Below are 12,535 nucleotides of genomic sequence, written 5' to 3'. Positions count from 1 at the left end.
AGTTCGAATGTTGGTGCATTTAATGTTGTCCCAGGGGTCTCTGAGTCTGTCCTCAATTCTTTTCATTCTTTTTTTCTTTATTCAGCTCTGGAGTAGTTATTTCCACTATTTTATCTTCCAGGTCACTTATCTGTTCTTCTGCCTCAGTTATTCTGCTATTGTTCCTTTCTGGAGAATTTTAAGTTTCATTTATTGTGTTGCTCATCATTGTTTGCTTCCTCTTTAGTTCTCCTAATTCCTTGTTAAACGTTTCTTGTATTTTCTCCATTCTATTTCCAAGATTCTGGATCATCTTTACTATCATTATTCTGAATTCTTATTCAGGTAGACTGAAATGAAATAAAATAAAATAAAATAATATAAAGTTACTAAAATAAAAAATAAAAAGTAATTATTAATTTTTAAGTAATAAAAAAGAAAGAAAGAAAGAAGGAAAGAAAGAAAAGATCAACCAAAGCAAAAAACACATCTACCAATGATAACAAGCCCTGAAAACCATACTAAGAATAAAAAAACAGGCACACAGAATCCTAGGACATGTAGTAAAAACCAAGCTATACAGACAAAATCACACACTGAAGCATACACATACACACTCACAAAAAGAAAAATGGAAAAAGTATATATATTTTTTCCACTATTCTCTTTTTGTGCGTGTTTATATGTATGTTTTTGTGTGTGATTTTTTTCTGTAAAGCTTTGTTTTTACTGCTTGTCTTAGGGTTCTGTCTGTCTGTGTTTTGTTATTTGTCTTTTATTCTTGTTTTTAGTATAGTTTTTAGCACTTGTATACATTGGTGGAATTATTTTTGGTTTGGTTGCTCTCGTCTTTCTTTCTTTCCTTTTTTTAAATTAATTTTAATTATTTTAATATTTTTTAATTTTTAATTTTACAAACTTTTTTTATTTTATTTCATTTTATTTTACCTTTTATTCTTTCTTTCTTTTTACTTTATATTCTGACCCATGTGCATAACAGGCTCTTGGAGTTCCAGCCACGTGTCAGGGCTGTGTCTCTGAGGTGGGAGAGCCAAGTACAGGACATTGGTCCACCAGAGACCTCCCAGGTGCACATAATATCAAATGGTGAGAATCTCCCAGAGATCTCCATCTCAATGCCAATATCCAGCTTCACTCAACAACCAGCAAGCTACAGTGCTGGACACCCTATGCCAAGGAAAAAGACAGACAGGAACATAACCCCACTTATTAGAAGAGAAGCTTCTTAAAATCATAATAAGGTCACAGACACACCAAGCACACCACGACTCGTGGACTTGCCCAGCAGAAAGACAATGTCCAGTCTCATTCAACAGAACACAGGCACCAGTCCCCTCCAACAGGAAGCCTACACAACCCACTGAACCAACCTTAGCCACTGCAGGCATACACCGAAAACAATGATAACTACAAACCTGTAGCCTGCAGAAAGCAGATTACAAACACAGTAAGTTAAGCAAAATGAGAAGACAGAGAAAAACACAGCAGATGAAGGAACAAGGTAAAAACCCACTGGGCCAAACAAATGAAGAAGAAATAGGCAGTCTACCTGAAAAGGAATTCAGAATAAAGATACTAAAGATGATCTAAAATCTTAGAATGGAGAAACTACAAGAAACTTTTAACAAGGAACTCAAAGACAAAGAGCAAACAAACAATGATGAACAACACAATAAATGAAATTTAAAATTCTCTAGAAGGGAACAATAGCAGAGTAACTGAGGCAGAAGAACGGATAAATGTCCTGGAAGATAAAATCCTGGAAATAACTACTGCAGAGCAGAATAAAAAAAAATGAAAATAATTGAGGACAGTATCAGAGACCTCTGGGACAATATTAAATGCACCAACATTTGAATTTTAGGGGTCCCAGAAGAAGAAGAGAAAATGAAAGGGACTGAGAAAATATTTGAAGAGATTATAGTTGAAAACTTCCTTAATATGGGAAAGGAAATTGTTCATCAAGTCCAGGAAGCACAGTGAGTCCCATACAGGATAAATCCAAGGATTAACACATCAAGACACATATTAATCAAACTATCAAAAACTAAAAACAAAGAAAAAATAATAAAAGCATCAAGGGAAAAACAACAAATAACATACAAGTCCCCATAAGGTTAACAGCTGATCTTTCAGCAGAAAATCTACAAGGCAGAAGGGAGTGGCAGGACATATTTAAAGTGATGAAAGGGAAAAACCTACAACAAAAATTACTCTACACAGCAAGAATCTCATTCAGATTTGACTGAGAAATTAAAACCTTTACAGACAAGTAAAAGCTTAGAGAATTCAGCCCCACCAAACCAACTTTAAACAAAAGCTAAAGGATTTTACCTAGGCAGAAAACACAAGAGAAGCATAAGACCTACAATAAAAAACTCAAAACAATTAAGAAAATGGTAATAGGAACATACATATCGATAATTACCTTAAATGTAAATGAACTAAATGCTCTAACCAAAAGACATAGACTGGCTGAATGGATACAAAAAACAATACCCATATATGTGCTGTCTACAAGAAACCCACTTCAGACTTAGGGACACATACAGAGTGAAAGTGAAAGGATGGAAAAAAGATATTCCATGCAAATGGAATCAAAAGAAAGCTGGAGTAGCAATTCTCATATTAGAGAAAATAGACTTTAAAATAAAGACTATTACAAGAGACAAAGGAAGACCCTCCATAATGATCAAGGGATCGATCCAAGAAGAATATATAACAATGGTAAATATTTATGCACCCAACATAAGACCACCTCAGTACATAAGGCATATTCTAACAGCCCTAAAAGGGGAATTTGACAGTAACACAATCATAGTATAGGACTTTAACACCCCACTCTCGCCAATGGACAGATCATCCAAAATGAAAATAAATAAGGAAACACAAATGTTAAATGATACATTAAACAAGATGGACATAATTGATATTTATAGTACATTCAACCAAAAAAACAACAGAATACACATTCTTCTCAGTTGCTCATGGAACATTCTCCAGCATAGATCATATCTTGGGTCACAAATAAAGCCTTGTTAAATTTAAGAAAATTGAAATCATATCAAGTATCTTTTCTGACCACAATGCTATGAAGCTAGATATCAATTACATGAAAAAATCTGTAAAAATCATAGACACATAGAGGCTAAAAAATACACTACTTAATAACTAAGAGATCACGGAAGAAATCAAAGACAAAATCAAAAAAATACCTAGAAACAAATGACAATGAAAACATGACGACCCAAATCCTATGGAATTCAGCAAAATCAGTTCTAACAGGGAAGTTCATAGCAATACAATCCTACTTTAAGAAACAAGAAGCATCTGAAATAAACAACCTAACCTTACACCTAAAACAATTAGAGAAAGAAGAACCAAAAAAAAAAAGAACAGGGCCTCCCTGGTGGCGCAGTGGTTGAGAGTCCGCCTGCCGATGCAGGGGATACGGGTTCGTGCCCCGGTCTGGGAGGATCCCATATGCCGTGGAGCGGCTGGGCCCGTGAGCCATGGCCGCTGGGCCTGCGCATCCGGAGCCTGTGCTCCGCAACGGGAGAGGCCACAACAGTGAGAGGCCCGCATACCGCAAAAAGAAAAAAAAAAAAAAAAAGAACAAAGTTAGCAGAGGGAAAGAAATCATAAAGATCAAATCAGAAATAAATGAAAAAGAAATGATGAAACGATAGCAAAGATCAATAAAACTAAAAGCGAGTCCCTTGAGAAGATAAACAAAATTGATAAACCATTAGCCTGACTCATCAAGAAAAAAGGGAGAAGACTCAAATCAGAATTCAAAATGAAAAAGGAGAAGTAACAACTGACACCAGAAATACAAAGGAACATGAAACATTACTACAAGCAACTATATTCCAATAAAATGGACAACCTGGAAGGAATGGCTAAATTCTCAGAATTACGCAACCTTCCGAGACTGAACAAGAAGAAATGGAAAATATGAACAGACCTATCAAAAGCACTGAAATTGGGCTTCCCTGGTGGTGCAGTGGTTGAGAGTCTGCCTGCCGATGCAGGGGACACGGGTTCGTGCCCCAGTCCGGGAGGATCCCACATGCCGCGGAGTGGCTGGGCCCGTGAGCCATGGCCACTGAGCCTGCGTGTCCGGAGCCTGTGCTCCACAACGGGAGAGGCCACAACAGTGAGAGACCCGCGTACCGCAAAAAAAAAAAAAAAAAAAAAAAAAAAAAAGCACTGAAATTGAAACTGTGATTTAAAATTTCCAGTAGGGAGTTGAAGAAGATGGCGGAAGAGTAAGATGCGGAGATCACCTTCCTCCCCACAGATACATCAGAAATACATCTACACATGGATCTGCTCCCATAGAACACTCACTGAATGCTGGCAGAAGACCTTAGACCTCCCAAAAGGCAAGAAACTCCCCACGTACCTGGGTAGTACAAAAGAAAAAAAAACAAAAAACAGAGACAAAAGAATAGGGACGGGACCTACACCAGTTGGAGGGAGCTGTGAAGGAGAAAAGGTTTCCACACACTAGGAAGCCCCTTCATATGGGGACACTGCAGGTGGCGGAAGTGGGAAGTTTGGAGCCACTGAGGAGAGCACAGCAACAGTGGTGTGGAGGGCAAAGTGGAGAGATTCCCTCACAGAGGATCCGTGCCGACCAGCACTCACCAGCTCAAGAGGCTTGTCTGCTCACCAGCCTGGGTGGGCGGGGCTGGGAGCTGAGGCTCAGGCTTCAGTGGGATCGCAGGGAGAGGATTGAGGTTGACAGTGACAACACAGCCTGAAGGGGTTAGTGCACCACAGCTAGCCGTGAGGGAGTCCGGGAAAAAGTCTGGACCTGCCTAAGAGGCAAGAGACTTTTTCTTCCCTCTTTGTTTCCTGGTGCACGAGGAGAGTGCATTAAGAGCGCTGCTTAAAGGACCTCTAGAGATGGGAGCGAGCCGCGGCTAACAGCACAGACCCCAGAGACGGGCATGAGACGCTAAGGCTGCTGCTGCCACCAAGAAACCTGTGTGAGAGCACAGGTCACAATCTACACCTCCCCTCCAGGGAGCCTGTGCAGCCTGCCACTGCCAGGATCTTGTGATCCAGAGACAACTTCCCAGGGAGAACGCACAGCGTGCCTCAGGCTGGTGCAACGTCACGCAAGCCTCTGCCGCCGCAGGCTCGCCCCATACCCCTCCCTCCCCCCGGCCTGAGTGAGCCAGAGCCCGCCAAATCTGCTGCTCCTTTAACCCCATCCTGTCTGAGGGAAGAACAGACACCCTCAGGAGACCTACATGCAGAGGCGTGGACAAATCCAAATCTGAAACACGGGAGCTGTGCGAACAAAGGGAAATCTCTCCCAGCAGCCTCAGGAGCAGCGGATTAAATCTCCACAATCAACTTGATGTACCCTGAATCTGTTGAATGCCTGAATAGACAACAAATCATCCCAAATTGAGAAGGTGGACTTTGAGAGCAGGATATATTATTTTTCCCCTTTTCCTCTTTTTGTGAGTGTGTATGTGTATGCTTCTGTGTGAGATTTTGTCTGTATAGCTTTGCTTTCACCATTTGTCCTAGGGTTCTTTCCGTCAGTTATTTTGTTTGTTTTCTACTTTATTAATTTTTTTTGTAATAATTATTTTTTAATTTTTATTTTAATAACTTTTTTATTTTATCTTACTTTATTTTATTTCACTTTATCCTCTTTCTTTCTTTCTTTCTACTTTTTCACCCTTTTATTCTGAGCTGCGTGGATGAAATGCTCTTGGTGCTCCAGCCAGGAGTCAGTGTTGAGCCTCTGAGGTGGGAGGGCCAACTTCAGGACACTGGTCCACAAGAGACCTCCCAGCTCCACATAATATCAAACTGTGAAAATCTCCCAGAGATCTCCATCTCAACACCAGCACCCAGGTTCACTCAACGACCAGCAAGCTACAGTGCTGGGCACCCTATGCCAAACAAGGAGCAAGACAGGCACTGTCTTATAGTTTTCTGCATAGAGGTCTTTTGTTTCCCTAGGTAGGTTTATTACTAGGTATTTTATTCTTTTTGTTGCAATGGTAAATGGGAGTGTTTCCTTAATTTCTCTTTCAGATTTTTCATTATTAGTGTATAGGAATGCAAGAGATTTCTGTGTATTAATTTTGTATCCTGCAACCTTACCAAATTCATTGATTAGCTCTAGTAGTTTTCTGGTGACATTTTTAGGATTATCTATGTAAAATATCATGTCATATGCAAACAGTTACAGTTTTACTTCTTCTTTTCCAGTTTGTTTTCCTTTTATTTCTTTTTCTCCTCTGATCGCCATAGCTAGAATTTCCAAAACTGTGTTGAATAGTAGTGGCAAGAGTGGACATCCTTGTCTTGTTCCTGATCTTAGAGGAAATGTTTTCAGTTTTTCACCATTGAGAATGATGTTGGCTGTGGGTTTGTCATATATGTGCTTTATTATGTTGAGGTTGGTTCCCTCTATGCCCACTTTCTGGAGAGTTTTTATCATAAATGGGTGTTGAATTTTGTCAAAAGCTTTTTATGCATCTATTGAGATGATCATTTGGTTTTTATTCTTCAATTTGTTAATATGGTTTATCACCTTGATTTGTGTATATTGAAGAATCCTTGCATTCCTTGGTTAAATCCCATTTGATAATGGTGTATGATCCTTTTAATGTGTTGTTGGATTCTGTTTGCTAGTTATTTTGTTGAGGATTTTTGCATCTATATTCATCAGTGATATTGGTCTGTGATTTTTTTTGTAGTGTCCTTGTCTGGTTTTGGTATCAGGTGATAGTTGCCTCATAGAATGAGTTTGGGACTGTTCCTTCCTCTGCAATTTTTTTGGAAGAGTTTGAGAAGGATGGCTGTTAGTTCTTCTCTAAATGTTTGATAGAATTCACCTGTGAAGCCATCTGGTCCTGGACTTTTGTTTGTTGGAAGATATTTAAATCACAGTTTCAATTTCATTACTTGTGATTTGTCTGTTCATATTTTCTCTTTCTTCCTGGTTCAGTCTTGGGAGGTTATACCTTTCTAAGAATTTGTCCACTTCTTCCAGATTGTCCACTTTATTGGCATAGAGTTGCTTGTAGTAGTCTCTTAGGATGCTTTGTATTTCTGTGGTGTCTGTTGTAACTTCTCCTTTTTCTTTTCTAATTTTATTGATTTGAGTCCTCTCCCTCTCTTTCTTGATGAGTCTGGCTAATGGTTTATCAATTTTGTTTATCTTCTCAAAGAACCAGCTTTTAGTTTTATTGATCTTTGCTATTTTCTTTGCTTCTATTTCATTTATTTCTCCTCTGATCTTTATGATTTCTTTCCTTCTGCTAACTGTAGGTTTTGTTTGTTATGCTTTCTGTAGTTCCTTTAGGTGTAAGGTTAGATTGTTTATTTGAGGTTTTTCTTGTTTTTTGAGGTAGGATATTATTGCTATAGACTTCCCTCTTAGAACTGCTTTTGCTGCATCCCATAGGTTTTGGAGCATTGTGTTTTCATTGTCATTTGTCTCTAGGTATTATTTGATGTCCTCTTTGATTTTTTTCAGTGATCTTTTGGTTATTTAGTAATGTATTGTTTAGCCTCCATGTGTTTGTGTTTTTCCTTTTTTTTCCCTGTAATTTGTTTCTAATCTCATAGCATTGTAGTCAGAAAAGATGCTTGATATGATTTCAATTTTCTTAAATATACTGAGGCTAGATTTGTGTCCCAAGATGTGATTTATCCTGTAGAATGTTCTGTGTGCACTTAAGAAGAACGTGTAATCTGGTGTTTCGGATGGAATATCATATAAATATCAATTAAATCTATTTGGTGTATATTGTCATTTAAAGCTTGTGTTTCCTTATTTATTTTATGTCTGGATTATTTATCCATTGGTGTAACTGAAGTGTTAGAGTCCCCCACTATTATGTTATGGTTGATTTCCTCTTTTATCGCTCTTAGCATTTGCCTTATGTATTGAGGTGTTCCTATGTTGGGTGCATATATATTTATAATTGTTATATCTTTTTCTTGTATTGATCCCTTTATCATTATGTACTGTCCTTCCTTGTCTCTTTTAACATTCTTTATTTTAAATTCTATTTTATCTGATATGAGTATTGCAACTCCAGCTTTCTTTTGATTTCAATTTGCATGGAATATCTTTTCTCATCCCCTCACTTTCAGTCTGTATGTGTCCCAAAGTCTGAAGTGGGTCTCTTGTAGATACAGTTCTTGTTGTTGTATCCATTCAGCAAGCCTCTGTCTTTTGGTTGGAACATTTAATCCATTCACATTTCAGGTAATTATAGATATGTATGTTCCTTTTACCATTGTCTTAATTGTCTTAGAGATATTCCTTTAGCATTTGTTTTTGAGTTTTTTTGGTGGTGCTGAATTGTCTTAACTTTTCTTTGTCTGTGAAGCTTTTGATTTCTCAATCGAATCTGAAAGAGATCCTTGCTAGGTAGAGTAATCTTGGTTGTAGGTCCTTTCCTTTCATCACTTTAAATATACCATGCCAAGCCCTTCTGGCCTGTAGAGTTTCTGCTGAAAGATCACCTGTTAACTTTATGGGAATTCCCTTGTGTATTAATTGTCATTTTTCCCTTGTTGCTTTTAATAATTTTTCTTTGTGTTTAATTTTTGTCAATTTTATTACTATGTATCTCATCGTGTTTCTCCTTGGGTTTATCCCACTTGGGACTCTCTGCACTTCCTGGTTTGTGTGGCTATTTCCTTTCCCATGTTAGGGAAGTTTTTGACTATAATCTCTTCAAATATTTTCTCGGGCCCTTTCTCTCTCTCTTCTCCTTCTGGGACCCATATCATGCAAATGTTGGTGTTTTTAATGTTGTCCCAGAAGTCTCTTTGGCTGTCTTTATTTCTTTTCATTCTTTTTTCTTTATTCTGTTCTATGGCAGTGAATTCTACCATTCTGTCTTCCAGGTCACTTAAACGTTCTTCTGCCTCAGTTAATCTGCTATTGATTCCTTGTAGTGTATTTTTCATTTCAGTTATTGTATTGTTCATCTCTATTTGTCCTTTAATTCTTCTATATCTTTGTTCTTTAATTCTTCAGTTCTTTGTTAAACACTTCTTGTGTCTTCTTGATCTTTGACTCCATTCTTTTTCCAAGGTCCTGGATCATCCTCACTATCATTATTCTGAATTCTTTTTCTGAAATGTTGCCTTATCTCCACTTTATTTTGTTGTTTCTCTGGGGTTTTATCTTGTTCCTTCATCTGATACATATTCCTCTGCCTTTTCATTTTGTCTATCTTTCTGTAAATATGGTTTTCATTCCAGGCTGCAGGACTGTAGTTCTTGCTTCTGCTGCCTGCCCTCCGGTGGATGAGGCTATCTAAGAGGATTGTACAAGCTTCCTGATACAGGGACTGGTGATGGATAAAGCTGGGTGTTGCTATGGTGGGCACAGCTCAGTAAAACTTTAATCTGCTTGTCTGCTGATGGGTGGGGCTGAGTTCGCTCCCTGTTGGTTGCTTGGCCTGAGGTGACCCAGCACAGGAGCCCACAGACTCCTTGGTGGAGCTAATTGTGGACTCTGTGTGGGCACACCCCAAGGAGTACTTCCCAGATCTTCTGTTGCCAGTGTCTTTGTCCCCATTGTGAGACACAGCCACCCCTTGCCTCTGCAGTAGACCCTCCAACACCTGCAGGTATGTCTGTTTCAGTCTCCTATGGGGTCACTGCTCCTTCCCCCTGGGTTCTGATGTGCACACTACTTTCTGTGTACCCTCCAAAGGTCGAGTCTCTGCTTACCCCAGTCCTGTCAAAGTCCTGCAATCAAATCACACTAGCCTTCAAAGTCTGATTCTCTGAGAATTCCTCCTGCCGTTGCCAGACCCTCAGGTTGGATAGCCTGACATTGGGCTCAGAACCTTCACTCCAATGCATGGTCTTCTCTTATATAATTGTTGTTCAGTTTGTGAGTCACCCACCCTGTGGTTATGGGATTTGATTTTATTGTGCTTGCACCCCTCCTACCATCTCATTTTGGTTTTTCTTTTTTCTTTGGATGTGAGGTATCTTTTTTGGGGTGTTCCACTGTCTTCCTGTCAATGATTGCTCAACAGTTATTTGTGATTCTGGCGCTCTCACAAGAGGGAATGAGCACAAGTCCTTCTGCTCTACCATCTTGAACCCAAATGTGGCAAATTGAATTTTTAAAAGCCTCTCATGTCTAAAATTCCAAGCCAAGGACTTGATATCAGAGTTCACACATAATACCTGTAGATTTAAGTAAATTCCTCTTTTCTTGAGGTTCCCAAAGTATCCTGAAGTTCCTGAGCATGCCAGGTAGTGACCTTTTTGTTCACCTGGTGGGAATCCTATAAGGATTCCAGGATAATCTTTCTACCAGGATAATCTTTCAATGGGGCTTTAGGGGTTCCATAAAGTCAACCTTACTTCCTTAAAGTGTTCTTGTCATATCTTAGCTTATGTATGTCTCTCTCAAATATGACATTCCAGTCTAAGACTTGGTAATATAAGCTACATTTCCAATTATGTCTTGTTATACGGAGAACAAATTCTTATTGAACTTATACAAATAACTACCTTGTCTTGGAAATAAAAATACACACTGAGAGTTTCTTAAATCTGTAGGAATCATGTAGGGAGAAAATATAATTGTTTCATCTTTGCTTACAAAGTATATTTTAAGAAGTTGCTGTTAGCTTAAGATAAAAAAAAAATCACAGTTAGCTTAAGATAAAAAAGATTCCTTAAATCTGGAAAACAAAAGATTAAAAAACCAGCAATATTTCAAATATACAGTAATAAAAATTATAATCATCCTCATTAGTTAATTTAGTCCCATGTAATTTATCCTTGTTGATCTTAATCTTTCATTAGCAGCCTTATAATGCCATCAGGTTTTTTTTCCAGTAGAGTTTTTATATTTCTTATCCTGTTCATTAGTATAAATCTTAAAGTTATCAGCTTGTATTCCAGAGTAATTGTCAGAATCCTTTTCATGAACTGCTCTGAAGATGAAACACTTTTAAAGGAACACTTTTTCAAAGGCATCAGAGTAAAACAATAACTTTCTATAAGTGACAAATATTTTTAAATGGCCTGATTAAAGATCTGATGAGAGTTCATTATAATACAGTTGATAAGAAAAATTGGTTATCTCTGTAATGCACATCATTTTAAGATAACTAGAATAACGTGATAGCATTATGACAAGACATATCAGATTTTTAGAAATTTCATACAATTTCTAGAATATATGTTAATAACACTTATCTATGTAGTATAACCTAAAAGGTTTAACATCACTTGCTTGATAATGCTTTCCATATAATTTAACATTTCAAATAAGCCTAATTTTTTTCTCAGGAGTTAGGGGCTCTGGTTTAATTCTGTTCTGCTCTGTTTTTCCTCCAACACCTGTGTTTTATTAGGTATAGTTTGTTCTCTTGTGTGCTTTTTTTTTTAGATGTTGGGGTAGCAGTTTATTAATTTATTTTATTTATTTTTGCTGTGTTGGGTCTTCATTTCTGTGCGAGGGCTTTCTCTAGTTGTAGCAAGCAGGGACCACTCTTCATCATGGTGCATGGGTCTCTCACTATCACGGCCTCTCTTGTTGTGGAGCACAGGCTCCAGACACGCAGGCTCAGTAGTTGTGGCTCATGGGCTTAGTTGCTCCATGGCATGTGGGATCCTCCCAGACAAGGGCTCGAACCCATGTCCCCTGTATTAGCAGGCAGATTAGCAACCACTGTGCCACCAGGGAAACCCCAAGCCTAATTATTGTAACATCTTGTATTTTTTATTTTATTTTAATTTAATTTAATTTTTGTAAAGAGAGAGAAGAAATCTTTTGAGATATGCCAGGGACCTTGTGAAAAATCTCGATTAGTTCAAGGTCAAAAAGTCTATATTTATAATTTTAATTTTGGGAAGTTTGTCAAAAATATCAAAAGGGTTTGGACATTTGATTAAATAGGATCATGAATAATTATGAAATAATACTTAATTGTCCATTTAACCAAGTGACAATAAAAGATTTCAAATGAAAGTACAGAAGGTTACACAGTTCTTAGTAATATTTAGCTCTTAATATTGAGAGAGCTAGTTTTATTTAAGTAATCTAAAACCTGATGATTATAACTTGAAGTGCATTAAGTTATTTTAATAAGACAAAATCTATACTTTCTAGGTAGATTATCCAAAAGGAAAAAAAAATATTATTGCTTATCAGCAGCAGACCAATAATCCAATAAATTTTGTCATGTTAATAGAGAGAGAAATCAAATTATAATTTTGTACTAGTGTACTTTTGATATTAAAATTAATTCAATATTTAAAAACGTATATCCATTTCAATCTAAGCCAGCTTGAACACAGTTAAAATTCGTTTCCCAAGATTCCTTTTTTTCATAAATCTTCTATAAATTTCTATGTCCATTTTAGCTTGTTCCTTGTTCTTTTTCCCATTCTGAAATAACCAACTTTACCTTGGAACAACATTCTTTTATTTTACCTCAATGAAAATGCATCTCCATTCTTCTTAACTTCTCTTACCAAAAACATAAAATTTACTTTCCTTTCA

Source organism: Mesoplodon densirostris, chromosome X (assembly GCF_025265405.1).
Source record: "Mesoplodon densirostris isolate mMesDen1 chromosome X, mMesDen1 primary haplotype, whole genome shotgun sequence".
Lineage (NCBI taxonomy): Eukaryota > Metazoa > Chordata > Mammalia > Artiodactyla > Ziphiidae > Mesoplodon > Mesoplodon densirostris.
Note: the sequence above shows the minus strand (reverse complement) of the source record.